Genomic DNA, 20,619 nt, shown 5'->3' on the forward strand with positions numbered 1-20,619 from the left:
ATAGCTGAAGCCACAGGAAGAAATGAGATTATTTAGGAAAAGTGAGACAGAAAAGAAGAGAAAATTATCAAATTTAATGGCTGGATTGAAGAAGAGAAATCTGTTTTCTTCATTTACATAGGACTAAAATGACAGAAGCCAGTGGAGAATAGAAGGTTAAAGAAGAAGAGCTTACGAGTGCCCAATGTTGGTTAGGGGCCATGGGAAATCTTTCCCTTTGCCTTCTGAAGTTTTGCTGAAAATCACTGACAAAAGGTAGATTACTAAGAGAAAAGGCATACACATTTATTTGGTTAGAGTTGTACCTGACACAGGAGGCTTTAGAATGCGGACCCAAAGATATAGAGGAAACTGCCCATTTTTATCGTTAGGTTTAACAAAGTATGGGCAGCTATGTAGAAGTATGATTGGACAAAAAGGGTATGATCTAATGCTAAAGACTGAGTGGGGAAACCCAGAAAGGCCTGTCTGTCTAGATTCTTCTTGGCATTTCTGAGCATGGATTTCTTCATTCTGGGTATGGGGCAGGATGCTCTCTAGAATGAGGGTCTTTAGACCATCAATCAAACAAAGTAGGTCAAATAATTTTTTTTATGACTGATTTTTATACAAAAACGTTGGAGGAACTTTAGGATAATACTTTCAGGTTTTATGGCTGGTGTTGGGGAAATGGAGTTCTGGTTTCTATGACCTGCCTTGAGGAAGAAAAATTCTAGTTTCTAAGGCTAGCCTTGGGAGAATGAGGGGCCAGAGGCAGGAGGACAGAGGGTCAGAGAGATTTGCTTTTGAAGCCTTTGTATTGGAATATTGTTTTTCTGGGACCCTACAGTTGCAGAGATGTGAAAAAATAGTAGGATTCTGAAGAGTCCATGAAAGTGCACCCTTTCCTGAGATTCAGCACTCTAGATGCTGCAATGGGTGTATCCTGCTCGAGGCCATGAAATTAACGAATAAACAACCACTTCTGGGAATCCAGTGCTAAGCAATTGTCTCGTTAAAATTTTATTATCCATCTAAATTTGCATATTGGGAGGAAAATAATAATAATAGTTGCTAATATTTAGCACTTACTATGTTCCAAATAAACACTTTACATGGATTATCTAATTTAATTATCTCATATTGAGGTAGATCAGCAGGATTTGTTTTCCAAACACTGGTCATAACCTTGCTAATGAAAACAGGAGGCATTAAAGAAATCAGCCAAATCAGCTAAAACCAAGAGGGCAATGAATGTGACCTCTAATTGCCATTGATCTTTGTTATACACTAATTATAATATATTAGCATGCTAAAAGATACTCACACTGGTGCCATAACCGTTTACAAATGCCATGGCAATGTCCAGAAGTTACCTTACATGGTTTAAAAGAGGAGGAACCCTTGGTTTTGAGAACTCCTCATCCTTTTCTAGAAAATTTATGAATAACCTGCCCCTTATTTAGCATATTAAGGAGTAGCTATAAATATAGTTAGTTAGCAATCCATGAGTCCTACTCTGCCTATGGGGTAGCCCTGCTCTATCTATGGAACAGCCATTTTCCTGTATTCTGTTGCGCTTAATAAACTCGGTTTGCTTTCACTTTACTCTGTCGGCTCACCCTTGAATTCCTTCCTGCATGAAGCCAAGAACTCTCCTGGGCTGAGGCCCAGTTTTGGGATTCACTTGCATCATCTTTCCTGGAGTCCATGAAGGGATTAACAAGCCGAGGGGACCTGCAGGAGACCTTCACTGGACCCCCACCCCCACCCCTACTAACATCAATCAGCACCATTTGCCCTCCATGGATAGGTGAGTGTCTTCTTTGTTCCCCTGCTATTTGGGCAGTTGTTTCTATTTTATGTAAGGTAGGACAGTTTCATTGTTTGTTTTACATTTTTTCTTTCTTTCCTCTTTTTTTCCCCCAAGATATAGTCTTGCTCTGTCACCCAGGCTGGAGTGTAGTGGTGTGATCTTGGCTTACTGCAAACTCCACCTCCCGGGTTCAAGTGATTATCCTGCCTCAGCCTCTTGAGTAGCTGGGATTACAGGCATGCGCCACCATGCCTGGCTAATTTTTGTATTTTCAGTAGACACGGGGTTTCCCCATGTTGGCAAGCTGGTCTCAAACTTCTGACCTCATGATCCACCCGCCTCAGCCTCCCAAAGTGCTGGGATTACAGGCGTGAGCCACCGTGCAGGCTGCATTTTTTCTTTTGTTATTATGAGTGATCCCCCATTGTGCTGACTTAGGGATGTTGGAGTCATGTTGTTCTGTGTCCCCAGTTGTGTTGGAATTGACCCCATAGGATTGTGGTTGAGAAACCCACCATTGAGGACCTTGGGCTTGTACCTTTGGGGTTCATTGTTGTCTGCCTCTGGGTTGTTCTGAGATGTATAGCATTTGGTGTGGGGGACCCTCATTTGTTGATGCCTGGATGCTCCAGGTTTTTCAGCATTAACTGGTTTTGTCTCTCTAAGATTGTGGGTTAGAGTCCCACTCTAGAGGGATCTAGGTATCCCCTCTATGATTATGGGTTTGAAAGAGATCAAATGAAAGAAACTAAAAGGCAGAAATGAAGTCCACAGGCAAACAGCCCAGGCGGCACCCTGACAGCCCGGGTGGCGCCCTGAGCCTAGTTAAAGATTGACCCCGGACCTAACTGATTAGGTTATCTATAGACTCCAGACGCTGAAAGGACAAACGTTGTGAAAGTCTCTGTCCTGCTCTGTTCTGTGTGTGTGTGTGCCATATATCTTAGTCCTGGGCCCAGTACAAACACATTCCTCTATTTGTTCCAAACTTCCTGAGCCCAACACAAACACATCCCCCCAAACATCCTAGAAACACCACCTAGAGAGCCCGATAAGGTCACAACCGTTTGTAGTTTTATTAAATGCACGGGAACAAATAGAAACTGTTAATTGTATAACTTAGAATATTAACCAATTACCAATTGTGATACTGTGACCAAAAGAATTTCTTTGTACCTCTGTAACCTTACATATCCTGTATGCATCGGGCTATAAAAAGCGGGCACATGCATCATTCGGGGCCCTCTTGTATGTTGTAGAACGGAGGGACCAAGTTCGAACTTGCATTAAAGATCCTTGCCGCTTGGCTTTGACTCTGGACTCTGGTGGTCTTCTGCGGGGAACAAACTGTCTGGGCATAACATTTGGGGGCTCATCCGGGATTCCCCCAAGCCCACCAGACCCCCGGTCAATGGATCTACTAGGATCGATCTGCTAATAGGTGAGCTGGCTCGTCTCTCTTTGTCTGTCTGTGTCCGTTCTGAATCTGCGGCTCTCTGAGTCTGCCGCTCATCTCTCTTTGTCTGTCTGTGTCCGTTCTGAATCTGCGGCTCTCTGAGTCTGCGGCTCGTCTTTGTTTGTCTGTCTGTGTCCGTTCTGAACCTGCGGCTCTCTAAGTCCGCTCTGAATCTGAGGCTGTTAGCCTGTCTGAACCCGCGGCTCTCTAAGTCCGCTCTGAATCTGAGGCTGTTAGCCCGTCTGAATTCGTGGCTCTCTGAGTCCGCTCTGAATGTGTGACTCGCGAGGTCTGAAGCTAAAAGCTGGCATAAGTCCTGGCGGACGCGCTATAGGACAGCCAGCGGAGACCGGTGGGAGACGTCCCCCGGCTCTCATCTGATTCTTGTCTGCACTTGTTCTGACCCAGATTTCTGGAGCGCGCCTGCGACTAACATAAACTTGTTGTTGATATTCCAGCAACTCACTTTTCCCTTGCAGGACCTGTTCCAGCTCCCTTGCAGGACCTGTTCCATCCAGCAACTTACTTTTCCCTTGCAGGCCCTGTTCCAGACGCCACTCCGGGCGCTACTGTTCAAGATGGGTAATACCCAGAGCACTCCCCTATCTCTCCTTACAAGTAATTTCAAGGATGTTAGGGCAAGGGGCCATGATCTTGGTATGGACATCAGGAAAGGAAAGCTAATTACTCTGTGCCGCTCCGAGTGGCCTGCCCTTAACGTAGGGTGGCCACCCGAAGGGACATTCTGTCTCCCTGTCATCACTAGAGTAAAGTCTAAGGTTTTCCAGCCTGGGCGTGCTAATCACCCAGATCATATCCCATATATCCTCATATGGCAGGATATAGCTGGGAACCCGCCCTCTTGGCTGTCCCCTTTCCAATTAGCCTCTGAACCCTGTAAGGCACTGGTTGCTCGGCCGCTAAAATCCAAGCAACTGACTGCCCCCCCCATCCTGTTCTACTGGATAGAGAGGACCTTCTGTCCACAGAACCCCCTCCATACCCCTCCGGTCCCCAGGTCCCAGCCCCCCCGGGAGGAACCGCAGGAGGGAGCAGGCGAACGGGAAGCGGCCGGCGTGCCTGTACCCGCTGAAAGTGAAAGCAACTCCGAAGGGCCAGCGGGGCGGACGTGAGGGCGTACTTTGCGGGTTCCCCCTCCCCAGCCACCTGACTCCACAGTGGCGTTACCCCTTCGGGAAATAGGGCCCCCAGATGACACGGGAAGTCCTAGGCTCCAGTACTGGCCATTCTCCACCAGTGATCTATATAATTGGAAGACTCAGAGTGCTCGGTTTTCAGACAACCCCAAAGATTTAATGGCTTTACTGGATAGTGTTATTTTCAACCACCAGCCCACTTGGGATGATTGTCAGCAGCTCCTCCGGATCTTGTTCACAACGGAGGAGCGAGAAAGAATACAGGTAGAAGCTAGAAAGCTGGTCCCGGGGGATGACGGTCAACCGACTGCCAACCCCGACCTCATAAATGCGACTTTTCCTCTGTCCAGACCAGCGTGGGACTACAACACGGCAGAAGGTAGGGGACGGCTACAACTTTATCGCCAGACTCTAATGGCAGGTCTCCGGGCGGCTGCTCGCAAGCCCACCAATTTGGCTAAAGTATACTCTGTTCTGCAGGGAAAGACAGAAAGCCCGGCTAGCTACTTAGAAAGATTAATGGAGGCCTTTAGGCAGTATACCCCTATAGACCCAGAGGCCCCGGGAAGCCAAGCAGCTGTTGTGATGTCTTTTGTAAATCAGGCAACCCCAGACATTAGAAAGAAACTCCAGAAATTAGAGGACTTAGAGGGAAAACAGCTTCAGGACCTTCTTCAGATAGCCCAGCAGGTTTACAATAATAGAGATACTCCAGAGGAAAAAATGACCAAGGTCCTGGCAGCGGTTGTACAAAATGAGCATTTACAGCCAGAGAACACCCAACCTAAGCGGTCCCCCAGATATAACAACCTGAGCAAAGACCAATGTGCCTACTGTAAAAAAGCTGGCCACTGGGCAAGAGACTGCCCCAAAAAGAAACAACAAGGACGGGGACCCCCTAGGTCTACACCCATACTAGTCACTCAAAACGAGGACTAGGGAAGACGGGGTTCGGTCCCCCTCCCCGAACCCAGGGTAACTTTGCAAGTGGAGGGGTCCCCAGTTCAGTTCTTGGTCGATACGGGAGCACAGCACTCAGTCCTAGTTGAAACTGATGGAAAATTATCCTCCAAGTCCTCGTGGGTACAAGGGGCCACAGGAATTAAGAAGTACCCCTGGACGACACAAAGAACAGTAAATCTCGGAGCCAAGAATGTAACCCACTCCTTCCTGGTTATCCCTGAGAGCCCCTGTCCCCTACTAGGGAGAGACCTGCTAACTAAAATGGGAGCACAGATCCATTTCCTCCCTGAGGGGCCCATCATGACCGATTCCCAAAATCAGCCCGTGCCCGTCCTGACCATAACCTTAGAAGATGAGTACCGGCTCCACCAGGAGCAGGCGGCCCCTGACCAGGACATAGCAACCTGGCTTCAACAATATCCAGGAGCCTGGGCAGAAACGGGAGGTTTAGGACTAGCAAAGCACCGTCCTGCCTTGTTTGTCGAACTCAAGCCTGGGGCAGACCCCATTCGGGTGCGTCAATACCCAATGCCCCTAGAGGCCAAAGAAGGAATTACGCCCCACATCCGTCGGCTCCTCGACCAAGGGGTCCTTCGGCCCTGTCACTCACCCTGGAATACTCCCTTGTTGCCGGTACGGAAACCTAATAGCGGGGAGTACAGACCTGTACAGGACTTAAGGGAAGTCAATAAGAGGGTTATGGACATACATCCAACTGTGCCTAACCCATATACCCTCCTGAGTACTCTAAACCCTAAACACCAATGGTACACTGTTTTAGATTTGAAGGATGCCTTCTTCAGTTTGCCTTTAGCCCCTCAGAGCCAAAAGCTTTTCGCCTTCGAGTGGACTGACCCTGAAAGGGGCATAAGCGGCCAACTGACATGGACCAGATTGCCGCAGGGATTCAAAAACTCTCCTACCCTGTTCGATGAGGCCCTCCATGAAGACCTGGGTGAGTACTGACGCAAACACCCTGAAATAACCTTACTACAGTATGTTGATGACCTCCTGATTGCTGCCGAGACCCAAGAAGCTTGCCTCAAAGGGACCAAGAGTCTCTTACAAGCTCTAGGGAGTTTAGGCTACCGGGCCTCGGCAAAGAAAGCTCAAATCTGTAAACCAGAAGTAACATATCTGGGGTACCTGCTAAAAGGAGGGCAGCGCTGGTTAACAGACGCCCAGAAGCAGACTGTTCTGCAGATCCCCAGGCCACAATCCACCCGACAAGTAAGGGAATTCCTGGGGTCGGCGGGATTTTGTAGACTATGGATACCTGGGTTTGCAGAGCTGGCTAAGCCCTTATATCAGGCAACGCGGGGACAGCAGCCATTTACTTGGACAGAAGAAGCCGAGTCGGCTTTCCAACAGATTAAAACCGCCCTACTCTCTGCGCCTGCACTGGGACTGCCTGACGTCACTAAGCCCTTCCACTTATACGTGGACGAGAGTAAGGGCGTCGCCAAGGCGGTGCTGACTCAGAACTTAGGCCCCTGGCGGAGGCCAGTCGCCTACCTGTCAAAGAAATTAGACCCAGTGGCTGCCGGGTGGCCCCCTTGCCTCCGAGTGATCGCAGCCATGGCCCTGATGGTACAAGATGCGGATAAACTTGTCTTGGGACAAGAATTATGGGTCGTTACCCCACATGCCATTGAAGGTGTACTCAAACAGCCGCCTAACTGATGGATAAGCAACGCCCGGCTCACCCACTACCAAGGACTACTATTAAATCCCCTCAGAATAACTTTCCTGCCCCCAACAACCTTAAACCCTGCCTCGCTGTTGCCCAACCCCGGACCTGGACGTGCCGCTCCATAATTGCACCGAGATATTAGCCCAGGTGCACGGAGTTCGAGAGGACCTGCAGGACCGCCCACTTCCTGACGCCGACCTCGTTTGGTTCACCGATGGGAGTAGCTTCATACACCAAGGCCAGAGGTATGCTGGAGCAGCCATGACTTCGGAGACTGAGGTAATCTGGGCGGAACCCCTGCCCCCGGGGACATTGGCCCAGAGGGCCGAACTGATAGCGCTCACCCAAGTTCTTACCTTGGGGGCAGGGAGGAAACTGACAGTATACACAGACAGCCAATACGCTTTCGCTACAGCACACATACATGGGGCCATTTACAGGGAGCGAGGGTTGCTAACGGCTGAAGGAAAAGAGATAAAAAATAAGCAAGAGATCCTAGCCCTGCTAACAGCCCTATGGAAACCAGAAAAATTGGCTATTGTACATTGCCCAGGGCACCAGAAGCCAACCACTGCAACTGCTCAAGGCAACTTTCTGGCAGACCAAACTGCAAGGAATGTGGCAAAGGCTCCCAGTCAACTCCTTGCACTCCAGCTCCCTGATCCGGGCCCCCGGGACCTGCCGTATCACCCTGATTATTCAGAACAAGATCTCCAGTGGATCGACAAACTTCCCCTGAAACAGATCCAGAATGGGTGGTGGACTGATACTAATGACCAAATTATCCTACCAGAATAATTAGGATAGCAAGTGTTAGAACACATCCACCGATCCACCCATCTGGGTGCCCGGTGGATGATAGACCTGATCAGATGCTCCAAGCTCAAGATCAGACGCATAGCGGAGACTGCCAGCAGCATCGTGACGAGTTGCAAAGTCTGCCAGCTTAGCAACGCCTATCCCCAATCCCAGGCTGCTGCAGGAACAACGCTCAGGGGAACCAGGCCCGGTATCTACTGGGAAGTAGATTTCACTAAGGTAAAGCCAGGAAAATACGGGTATCGGTACTTACTTGTCTTTGTAGATACTTTTTCAGAGTGGACTGAAGCATTTCCGACCAAAAGAGAAACCGCTCAGGTTGTAGCAAAGAAAATTCTGGAAGACATCCTCCCCAGGTATGGCTTTCCCATCCAGATAGGGTCAGATAATGGGCCGGCCTTCGTTGCTAAGGTGAGTCAGGATTTGGCTTCCATTCTTGGGGCTAATTGGAAATTACATTGCACTTACAGGCCCCAGAGTTCAGGACAGGTAGAGAGGATGAATCGGACCTTAAAGGAGACCTTAACTAAACTGACTATGGAGACTGGCGCTAATTGGGTGGTCCTTCTCCCCTACGCTCTGTTCCGGGCCCGTAATACCCCTTACAGACTGGGCCTTACCCCTTATGAAATCATGTATGGCAGACCCCCACCCCTGGTTCCCAGCCTAAAAGATGATCTGCTCAAATCTGAAACAGAAAATGTCTCTGAACTCTTGTTTTCCCTACAAGCCTTGCAGAAAATTCATCAGGAAATCTGGCCTAAGCTGCAGGAATTGTATGAGACCGGACCTCCACCGACACCCCATCCGTACCAGCTGGGAGACTGGGTCCTGGTCAAGTGACACCGGCAAGAGACCTTAGAACCCCGGTGGAAGGGACCACTTCAAGTACTCCTAACCACACCCACCGCCCTGAAGGTAGAAGGCATCGCATCATGGATCCACTACACCCACGTCAAACCGGTGGACCCAACCTCTGACCTTCTCGGACCCGTCACGGTAGCCACTGAAGCACCGACCACGTGGACTGTGGACAAAGCTAAGAACAACCCCTTAAAACTCACCCTGCGCCAACAGCATAGCTCACTGCAAACATGCAGCGAGGTAGTCTAACCCTAATGTTAGTCGCCCTAGTGGACGCTGGGGCAAACACAAAACCAGTTCCTAACCCCTTTATCTGGAGATTCTGGCTTTATGAGAACCGAACCCACCCTGGGCAACCTCATAAGCCCGGGAAATTATTGGCCAGTGCTGATTGTCCCTCCTCAGGGTGCAGTGCCCCAATTTTGCTGAATTTTAGTGGTTTTCAGATAGCCAAACCAGTGGCACCAATGATATGTTTTGAGTTTGATCAGACTAAGTACAATTGTAAACACTATTGGTGGCACCAAAACGCAGGCTGCCCCTACAGTTACTGTAAAATGCACTCAGTCAGAGGGTGGAACGAGCAATCCGGGTGGAACTTCTACCAGCAGGGTGGAGGCGGTATCTATACTTGGACAGTTAAGGACCCTTGGAACTCCCGCTGGACCACGCCTCAACATGGGGCTGTATACTATTCCTCTTCCTCCACATGGCCTAGTAGTCACCTCTATCTGTGGCGTGGCCTAGTTCAAGTACGGCCCCTGGTCCATGGGGATATCCAGCGACAGGAAGACAGACTAACACAAGAATTATGCCCTTTCTCCTGGTTAGAATTATTACAAGAAGGATTAGAACTTGCCAACCTTATAGGACTTCACAGCTTGTCTGGCTGCTTTCTGTGTGCCACCCTAGGGCATCCACCACTAACCGCTGTCCCTCTGCCCTGGGAATTCTCCACCCAAACTAGGGACTTTCAGAATCTCACGGACACCCCCATTCTTAATGTGCCACTGTACCTGAACCCCAGTCAGGAAAAGTTTCCCTACTGTTTTTCAGGCACTAACTCCAGCCTCTGTAGCATCACTGTAATGCCCCCTAGAACCACCCTAAGAGCCCGGCCAGACATATTCTTTTGGTGTAATGGAACATTATCTAAGAATCTACCTGGCCCCTCTGTAACCAACCTACTGTGTCTTCCTGTCACATTAGTTCCCCGGTTAACTCTACTAACTGCTGGCGAGTTCCTGGGGTACACCGGTAACTGGACTAGTGCTGCTATTCATCCAGCCCCTAGACCGAGACCTACACGAGCAATATTTCTCCCCCTCATTGCGGGAATCTCCCTCACATCATCCCTCATTGCGGCCGGACTGGCCGGGGGAGCCCTAGGCCACACCCTCATAGAGAGCAACAAATTGTACCAACAATTTGCTATGGCTATGGAGGAGTCAGCTGAGTCCCTTGCCTCCCTTCAGCGACAGCTCACATCCCTAGCTCAGGTGACCTTGCAGAACTGGAGGGCCCTAGACCTACTCACTGCTGAAAAAGGTGGTACATGTATGTTCCTGAAAGAAGACTGTTGCTTCTACGTAAATGAATCAGGGCTTGTAGAGAACCGGGTCCAACAGTTACGTAAGTTAAGCATAGAAATGAGAAAACAGCAGTTTGCCTCAGCTGCAAATCAATGGTGGAATTCCTATATGTTCTCTCTGTTAGCCCCCTTCCTTGGACCCCTACTAAGTCTACTATTTCTGTTTACCGTAGTACCTTGTGTGATTAACAGAATTTTGCGGTTTGTCAGGGAAAGGTTTGACACCATACAGCTCATGGTCCTCAGAGCCCAATACCAACCTGTAAACGCTGAAACAGAATCAGACTTATAAGACCCAAGATTGGCTCCAGATGTACCTGAGAAAGGGAGGAATGAAAGAGATCAAATGAAAGAAACTAAAAGGCAGAAATGAAGTCCACAGGCAAACAGCCCAGGTGGCGCCCTGAGCCTAGTTAAAGATCGACCCCGGACCTAACCGATTAGGTTATCTATAGACTCCAGACGCTGAAAGGACAAACGTTGTGAAAGTCTCTGTCCTGCTCTGTTCTGTTCTAATTACCGGTGTGTGCCATATATCTTAGTCCTGGGCCCAGTACAAACACATTCCTCTATTTGTTCCAAACTTCCTGAGCCCAACACAAACACATCCCCCCAAACATCCTAGAAACACCACCTAGAGAGCCCCTGATAAGGTCACAACCGTTTGTAGTTTTATTAAATGTGCGGGAACAAATAGAAACTGTTAATTGTATAACTTAGAATATTAACCAATTACCAATCGTGATACTGTGACCAAAAGAATTTCTTTGTACCTCTGTAACCTTACATATCCTGTATGCATTGGGCTATAAAAAGCGGGCACATGCATCATTCGGGGCCCTCTTGTACGTTGTAGAACGGAGGGACCAAGTTCGAACTTGCATTAAAGATTCTTGCCGCTTGGCTTTGACTCTGGACTCTGGTGGTCTTCTGCGGGGAACAAACGGTCTGGACATAACAGGTTAGAGTCCCATCCTTGGGAGATCTTGGTCTCTGTCATCATTTTTTCTTGTTGTCTTTGTCATCCCACTTTTTCTCCAAACCAAAATGCTTTCTTCACTTTTTGTGGAATTCAGACTATAAGAATCCTGTTTCCTTATTTTAATCTCTCCTTCAATAATTTGCTTATTAAAACACCTCTTTTGTTGCATTCCATTTGCTAGTGGATGCAGTCATCACTCTACTGTCCACTCATATCTCATAATTCATTTTTGTCATGCCATGCTAACTGTACTTAGGCCTTCTTTGCAGAAATTGGTGGCGATTACCCTACTGACCTTTCTTGAGGGAAAAGGGAGGTAGGCATTTGAAAGAAAAATTAACTAGGCTCTTGTTAGATTTAGAAAAACTTCTGTGTCTAGTGGAGATCCTTGTTAGACATGGGGACATGGCAAGCATCTCAAAAGACTTCCTGCTAGGGTGTCTAAAGCAATAGGGATCAAATTCAAATTAAATGGCTTAAATAGAAAGAGACCCATTTTCTATTTTTTTTTTCTCATGGAAGAAAAACTTTAATTGCCATTTCAAAAAACATCTGTATGAAGTAGAAATTGGTTTCAATAACATTAGTAAAGAATATGTTCTAGAAAGTGGAGGTAACTGGATGTAAAATTATGGCAGCAATTTAATAGAATGGTCCCAGACGGTTAGGCTGAGGCCAACACTTAATGAGGATGAAAGCTTTGTCTGTGGGAAATTTTGGATGATATTTGGAGAGATATTATACTGTGCATAAACCAAATTGAATTGCTCTCACAAGTGTTATAAAGTTTCATACAGTAAAAGGTTTTTTCTACATGCACTTCAATTTCACAGCAAGAGTGGCAGAGAATACCTAAACACGGAAGACAGCATTCATGCGAGATATCTAATTCCTTGATATAATAATGCATACAATTCAAAATGATTACACTATCATCACATATAGGGCTTTCTGCAACTACTCAGTGGTGGTTATGGAAAGCACTGCCCCCAGCATCGACATCTAGAAAGCATCCACCACCTTCTTATGTGTGTTCTCTCTCTGCATTTTTTTCTCCATTTTTCTTAATCAACTATGCTGTTATTGCTGCTTCTTAGCAAAACTGGTAAAAACAAAATTGTAATCATTGAACGTAGCACTCTGGCAATCAAGATGCTTAACACCTTCAATCTTCTGAAGTGAAGAAAACATGGTGTGACATTTAGAAACTCTGATTAACAAAGTGGTCACAAATTTTCCTGGCTTGAAGACTTCCACAGCTTTCCTGATCAGGTCATCATAGGAGGTGACTTAAGTTTGTTTCAAAGCTAACATAAGAAGATTCTGGTTCTGGAGTGATGTGAATAGTCCAATAAGTTCCATCTGATTTCATTCCATTCATCGAATACCCATAAGGATTGAACATTGTGGCATTAATGACAGAACCTGGTATCAGGTCATGAATTCCACTCTTACAAGTGACATCCTTTGCAGTAACGCCATCTTTCATGTAGAACTGGTGCATAACTGCGGGGTCAAGCTCACTCATCAGAATTTCCAGGGTTTGATCTGGCGACTGATTACCTTTCTGGGAAATGCAGAGTACATAAGTACCAACAGTCAGAATTCATACATCCCATACAATATGCTGCTCCATTTGGGAAAATTGCATTAAGAAACTCTATTTCTTCCTGGAAATTCTGGTGTGGGTACCCTTAGGGAGAAGGCTTCATGAAATTCTCACAAGAATAAAAGAAGCTTTGTATTGAGTCAAACCAACCGTATTGCCTAGCAAGCTTCCACAGGGGAACCAGTGCTTTCAGCAAGAGAGTGGCACCACTTGTCTTCAAAATGAAACATTTCTAGGAGACAAACATGCTACTCTCACTGAGTACATAAGCTTCCTGCTTGTCAGTTTTTGTCACACTTAACGATTGAATGTTGCACATCCCTCAAAAGTATGTCCCACTTGGCTGGGCGCGGTGGCTCACACCTGTAATCCCAGCACTTTGGGAGGCCAAGGCGGGCGGATCACGAGGTTAGGAGATCGAGACCATCCTGGCTAACACGGTGAAACCCCGTTTCTACTAAACATACAAAAAATGAGCCGAGCTTGGTGGCGGGCGCCTGTAATGCCAGCTACTCGGGAGGTTGAGGCAGGAGAATGGCATGAGACCTGGAGGCAGAGCTTGCAGTGAGCCGAGATCATGCCACTGCACTGCAGCCTGGGGGACACAGCAAGACTCCGTCTCAAAAAACAAAAAACGAAAAACAAAAACAAAAACCAAATTATGTCCCAATCAGATCTTGGGATATTGTGAAAATCTCCAGATCCTTGGTTTGCGTTGGGCTGCTGCCAGGAGAACCAAACCTCCAGCAGCTTGTCGGTCCCTTCGGAAAAATGTACAGCTTCCATCACCATGAGACTAGCGAACAATCAACAACCACAGAAACTCAACTAAATTAAACTTTTTCTTCCGCCTCTGTGGCTGCCGCTGCCGCTGTGAATTGTTCCAGCTGTGTTACAAAAGTTCAGGTTCCTTTTTTTTTTTTTAAAGACTAATAAAACGGTCGGACGCGGTGGCTCACGCCTGTAATCCCATCACTTTGGGAGGCGGAGGCGGGCAAATCACGTGGTCAGGAGATCAAGACCATCCTGACCAACATGGTGAAACCCCGTCTCTACTAAAAATACAAAAATTAGCTGGGCATGGTGGCAGGCGCCTGTAATCCCAGCTACTTGGGAGACTGAACCAGGAGAATCGCTTGAACCCGGGAGGCGGAGGTTGCAGTGAGCCAAGATAGCGCCACTGCATTCCAGCCTGGCGACAGATCAAGACTCTGTCTAAAAAAAAAAAAAAAAAAAAAAAAAAAGATTAGTAAAATTTTCCCGGCTTTGTGTGAGTGAAAGTTGAACATGGGCCGGGCGCGGTGGCTCAAGCCTGTAATCCCAGCACTTTGGGAGGCCGAGACGGGCGGATCACGAGGTCAGGAGATCGAGACCATCCTGGCTAATACGGTGAAACCCCGTCTCTATTAAAAAAAAATACAAAAAACTAGCCGGGCGACGAGGCAGGTGCCTGTAGTCCCAGCTACTCGGGAGGCTGAGACAGGAGAATGGCGTGAACCCGGGAGGCGGAGCTTGCAGTGAGCTGAGAGCCGGCCACTGCATTCCAGCCTGGGCGGCAGAGCAAGACTCCGTCTCAAAAAAAAAAAAAAAAGTTGAACATGAATCTTTTGGAAACAGAGGCAGATACAGTTCAGTCTCTTGTATATCGCTGCTTCTTCCCTGTCAGAGAGACTAGAGCGAATGCTAATGTCTCAGCCATACTGTGTAAGGCGAGACTCATTTTCTACTGCAACACAGTTTGGGTCCAACACAAATTAAGAGAACAAGAAATTTGGCCTAAAAATGGTTTGTTACATTATATTACTATTTTACAATTCAATTTATTCTGTAAAAAGGAAGGAGAATGAAGAGAAATCCCTTATGTATAGGCTCTTATTGCTCTCTACTAGGATCCTGACTTAAGGGACACCTGTAGGATTTGCCTTGCTCATGTTACATCCAGACACCAAAAAGCCATACTAGATACCCTAGATAATCTCCTCCTAGCTACTCCCCATAGAAGGCCCATGTGCCCCCCAACCTGAAGTCTCTTCAGTCCCCCAGTTCTGAGGAGGGTAATCTCACCAGTTCCACAGCACAGGATTCCACCTCCCCTTCCCCTTATTAAACTATCCCAAGCCTACATCTCACCCTGCCCAAGGAAGTAAGCCCAACCAGTATCATCAGGAGTGGGGTCTCATATCAGCCCCTAAAATTGAACCTGTGTTCATTGTGAGAGGTAGCTGAAAGAGATTAGTGGACAATCAGAATACATGTGTGTGTGTGTGTGTGTGTTTTTCTATATCTGATTTGGCTTTATGCATGGAGAAATTTGGCTGGTTTTTCGAGGATGCAGGGAAGTCTGTAGAGAAGTTTGGGAAGATGACCATGTCCTTTGACTTAACTTGGCATGATATGCAAATATTGTCCACCTGCTCTATCATAGAGGATAAACAAATAATTCTGGGTACTGCCCATAAAAATTCAGGTAGAATGCTTATAACCAAGGCCACGCCATTTATCATATGGGGGGAGATGCAGTTCCAGATCTGGAGCCTCAAAGAGATTACCAGAGGAGTTGCCAAGATTTTGAATGGAGAAATCATATGGTAACTTGTTTAATAGAAGGCATGAAAAAGTGTGGGGTTAAGCCAGTTAATTATGACAAGGTTAGAGATGCAACTTTGAAAACGATGGAAATCCTGCTTTATTTCAGGGCTGGCTGGTTGAGGCATTCAGGAATTATACTAATACAGACCCAGACTCCCTGGAAAGGTATGCTTTCCTGGGTATGCATTTTATTACTCAGTCTTTCCTTGAGATTAGAAGGAAGCTACATAAGGCAGAAACAAAACCTCAAACCCGCATGGGCCAACTTTTTTTTTTTTTTTTTTTTTTTTTTTTTTTTTTTTTTGTGAGACAGTCTCACTCTGTTGCCCAGGCTACAGTGCAGTGGCATGATCTTGGCTCACTGCAACCTCTGCTTCCTGGGTTCAAACGATTCTCCTGCCTCAGCCTCCTGAGTAGCTGGGACTATAGGCATACACCACCATGCTGGGCTAATCTTTTTGTATTTTTAGTAGAGATGGGGTTTCACCGTATTGGCCGGGCTGGTCTCGAACTCCTGACCTCAAGTGATCTGCCTGCTTTGGCCTCCCAAAGAGCTGGGATTACAGGTGTAAGCCACCACACCCGGCCGGGTCAACTCTTAAACATGGCCTTTGGAATTTACAACAGTAGGATCTGTGCAGAGGAGGCAGAGAAAACCAAAAGAAATACTCAAAACACACAGTTCCTGGTGGCTGTCTTGAGCTCCCTACCACCTCACAGTTACACATCCTGAGGAAGTGCCATGAGATTGGCATCTGGGATGCATAAATGAGAGCCTGACTCAGTGGCCCCCTGAGCCAAAACCAGTGTGCCCTCTGTAAGCAAGAAGACTACTGGAAAAGGGCTGCCCCAGGCTCTGAAGGGGTTAACCAAACCCATAATAGCCAAGAGAGCAGAGGACGCATGGGGCCTGAGGTCCCCCACAGCTCCCAATGGACACCTTACTATCTCCACAGAGGAGCTTCCGGTAACCCCTGACATAGCAGGTAACAATACTGAGTCCTTGTTGGATATGAGTCAGCCTCTCAGTTCTGACCCATTTCTCATGGGCATTATCTTCTTTTACATCTTGAGCACTTCACTGCTTAAAAATATGTCCCTTATATGGTTTAAAAGGGGGAGGAACCCTTGGTTCTAGGAACTCTCCATCCCTTTCATAGAAAATTTGTGAATAACCGACCCCTTATTTAGCATATAATTAAGGAGTAGCTATAAATATAGTTAGGCAGCAATCCATGAGTGCTACTCTGCCTATGGGATAGCCCTGCTCTGTCTATGGAGCAGCAATTTTCCTGTTCTCTGTTGTTCTAATAAACTTGCTTTGCTTTTACTTTACTCTGTCACCACCCTTGAATTCTTTCCTTCCTACCTGAAGCCAAGAGCCCCAATTTTTGGGTTTGCCTGCATCAATTTCATCTTCAAAACAACCCTATAAAGTAGGCATTATTGCTTACCTATTTTATACATATAAAAATACTGGGGCTCAGAAAGGTAAATTAACTTGCCTAAGATCACATCAATAGTGAGCAACTCAGTTCTAAATACATAGTCTACAAGCTTAAATAATATGCTACACTTTGTCTCAAGAATAAATGGATCATATTGATGCAAACATTCCATTCTCCTTGAATTATATTCTCACTATAAATGAACAAATAGGCCTCCTAATCATACTTGCAGTTGGAATAATATAAGTTTGTGAATGATTTGGAAACCAGCAACTGTCAGTACTAGGAAACATAGATAGGGAGTGCAGATAGCTTTGTTTAAGCTTGATTGTGAAATAAATGAAAGAGATATGGAACTAGTTTGCAATGCAAGTGTATTAAAGAAGTTTCTGTTGCTATTAGAGTTTTTTAAAAAAATTATGTAAACATAAATATGTCAGCTAAAGACAATGAGGCAAAGGACTATATCAGGGAAAAGAGGGGAAATCAAGGGAGGAAAGGAGTGGAGGAGGTGGCAGCTCACAAATTCAAAGTACAGGCAGCAGGAATAACTTTGGATGGGAGAAACCCTGTTTCACTAAGAAATGGAAACAGATGCAGATATTGCAGGAGAAGAGAATGCTGGAAAAAAGATGTTCTCCATGTTCTCAGTGAAAAAGAAGGAAATGTCTTTGCTGAGAGTGAGGGTGGGGATGTAAAAAAAGAGGACTTGAGGAAAGTGACAACAGTTGCAAAAGTTGCTCTGGGAGAGGAGTGTGATCCTAGGAAAACTATTGGGTGGCCCAGTTGAGGTTGGAAAGTAGAGATCTGCAGGGGCAACACTCTGGACCATTTTGTGATTTCTCTCCAGCAACTCCCCATTTTTTTTTTTTTTTTGAGACAGAGTCTTGCTTGGTGGCCCAGGCTGGAGTAAAATGGCACGATATCGGCTCACTGCAACCTCTGCCTCCGGGGTTCAAACAATTCTTTATCTTCTACCTCCCAAGAGACTGCAATTATAGGCATGCACTACCATGCCTGGCTATTTTTTTTTTTTTTTTTTTTTTTAGTAGAGAAGGGGTTTTGTCATGTTGCCCAGGCTGCTCTCAAACTCCTGGCTGCAAGCAATCCACCCGCCTCGGCCTCCCAGTGTTGGTATTACAAGCATGAGCCACCGCACCTGGCTTCTCTCTAGCAACTCTTCACAACCTGATATAGGCATTGTTCCCAATGCCTGTTAGTGGGAATGCAATTTTGTTATGTAGTTTAAGGCAGAAGGATAAAGACAGAAGGGGTTGAGAGGCTGTTCATGGTTTAGACTAGATAGAGAAAGGGTTGAAGACGGAAGATTATAGATTGGAAGGAAAAAGGAATCAAGACACTGAAAAGAAAGTCGTGGTCAGACCATGAGATGTAGGTGTTGAAAAGTTTAGAGGAAGTTGTGAATTAATAATTAGAATATGCAATATACTACTAATAGCACAATTCAACTAACTGAACTGAGTGCTTGCTGACCAGCGCAAGGTAATGTAATATCTGGAAATGCTCATTAATGAGATGATGTACAGAGTCCAAGCAATGTACAGATTCCAAATTTGGCACTTAAAAAGACAGGAACATCAACGTTTAATGTATAAATGTCAGCAAGCAGGCTTTTGCCACTGGCACATTCTGTTTCCCTATTTCTCTTGCACAGTCTATTAACTGCTCTTTTTGTTGGCATGTGGTCAAAACCCAGTATCTTTTTTCTATTTCAGCTTCTACAGAATATTCACAATGCTTTCCTTCCATTTAACAAGTATATTCCGACTGCCTAAGAAAGCCAGACACTCTGTTAGGTGTGGATGACATGCCAATGAATAAGATAAAATATCCATCTTCAAGCAGCTTGCACTTCAGTGCAGGAATTATACAAATAGGAAATAATATGGAATGCAGTGAACCCAATGTTTATGTCCCTGCAAAATTAATATATTAAAATCCTAACCCCAAGGTGATGGTATTAGGGGGTAATACTTACACCCAATACCTTGGGTATAGGGAGGTGATCAGGTCATGAGGGGAGAGTCCTCATGAATGGGATTAGTATCCTTATAAAAGGAGACTCAGAGAGATACCTTGCTTCTTCCCTATGTGAGGTTATAGCTGTCTTTGAGGACACAGTCCCTCACCAGACAACAAATCTGCTGCTACCTTGATCTTGGATTTCCCAGCCTCGAGAACTGTGAGACATAAATTTCTGTTGTTTATAGATGACCCAGTTTATAGCAATTTGGTATAGCAGCCCAAACAGACTAAGACACAGAGTGATAAACACTGTAATAATGTTAAAACTTGAGTCTTATGGAAGGGCACTTAACCTTGGATGGTCTGGAAAGGCTTCTGTGAAAAGGTCTCATCTCAAATAAAATTAAGGGTTAGTAGGATAATCCAGGAAAATGAATGGGGAGGGAAAAATGAGAGGGACTTGATGCTCACAGAGGACTCCCTCTTTGTCTCTATAAATGGGCTTCTGTTTTCCTTGCTTCTCTTGGTACCTTCATTCACACAAGGAAGTCATTTTAGCATCCCCTCCCAGAGGATACTCTTTCCCACCAGAATCATTGAACTTAGAACCAAAAGACCTACAGTTAAGTCTCAGCTCTAATTCTTGTTGTTGTGACTTCAGATTTATCAGTTAACCCTAAGCCATTGTTTCTTCACTTTAAAACAGGAATAGGCCAGGTGCAGTGGCTCATGCCTGTAATCCCAGCACTTTGGGAGGCCAAGGTGGGTGGATGATGAAGTCAGGAGTTCGAGACCAGTCTGGCCAATATGGTGAAACCCCATATCTACTAAAAAATACAAAAATTAGCTGGGCGTGGTGCCGTGTGCCTGTTTCCCAGCTACTCAGGAGGCTGAGGCAGGAGAATTGCTTGAACCTGGGAGGTAGAGGTTGCAGTGAGCCGAGATAGCACCAGTGCACTCCAGCCTGGGCAACAGAGTGAGACTCCATCTCATAAAACAAAACAAACAAACAAACAAAACCCCAGGAATAATAGAATCTTCTTCTGAGTTATTAAAATGATTAAATCAGGAAATACATGTCAAGGTGGTATATAAACTGAAATATTATACAGAAAGTAACTATTCTTACTGTCCTAAGGTGGCATGATTTATGCTTTTGGACTCTTGAGCCCACTGTGGAGATTAAGAAACAAAGAATCCGTAACCATCAATATGAATTTATAGTTACTTTTCAGGTCTGACAAGTTTAAACCCTGAAGTTAATTGTTCCCTGAGGCTTTCTAGAATTTTTGAGTTAATGCTATAAATTCCTATGATTTGTCCTCTACTCAAAAGCCACTACAGAGGGATGTAGTGCCTAAACTGTCACCTAACAGTAGAGTGTGCCAGCAATGCAATCCTAGAGTACCTTGGCCACTCTATCAGAAAAAAAGATCACTTGAAAGGGGAATTTGACAACTAGCATGCCAAATAAATGCTGAAAACACTGAAGAAAGATGAGGTGTGGGGTAAGGGAGATGAAAAACCTTTTTATCCCAAATTCAGGATGGCATCCTGAACCTTGAACGTTTGCTTCCACTAATAAAAAACTATTTCATGAAACTGCTTTCTTAATCTATGGGCAATTCACTGGACAAATTTATGCTACAGGAAAAGAGGCACTAATG

General features: G+C 45.9%; 1 pseudogene; it reads right to left on the minus strand.

The window, feature by feature from the left end:
- Window positions 1-11,214: 11,214 nt before the first annotated feature.
- Window positions 11,215-13,767, minus strand: LOC104657882 (annotated as a pseudogene).
- Between the last annotated feature and the right edge of the window lie 6,852 nt (window positions 13,768-20,619).

This window comes from Rhinopithecus roxellana, chromosome 3 (genome assembly GCF_007565055.1).
Source record: "Rhinopithecus roxellana isolate Shanxi Qingling chromosome 3, ASM756505v1, whole genome shotgun sequence".
Classification (NCBI taxonomy): domain Eukaryota; kingdom Metazoa; phylum Chordata; class Mammalia; order Primates; family Cercopithecidae; genus Rhinopithecus; species Rhinopithecus roxellana.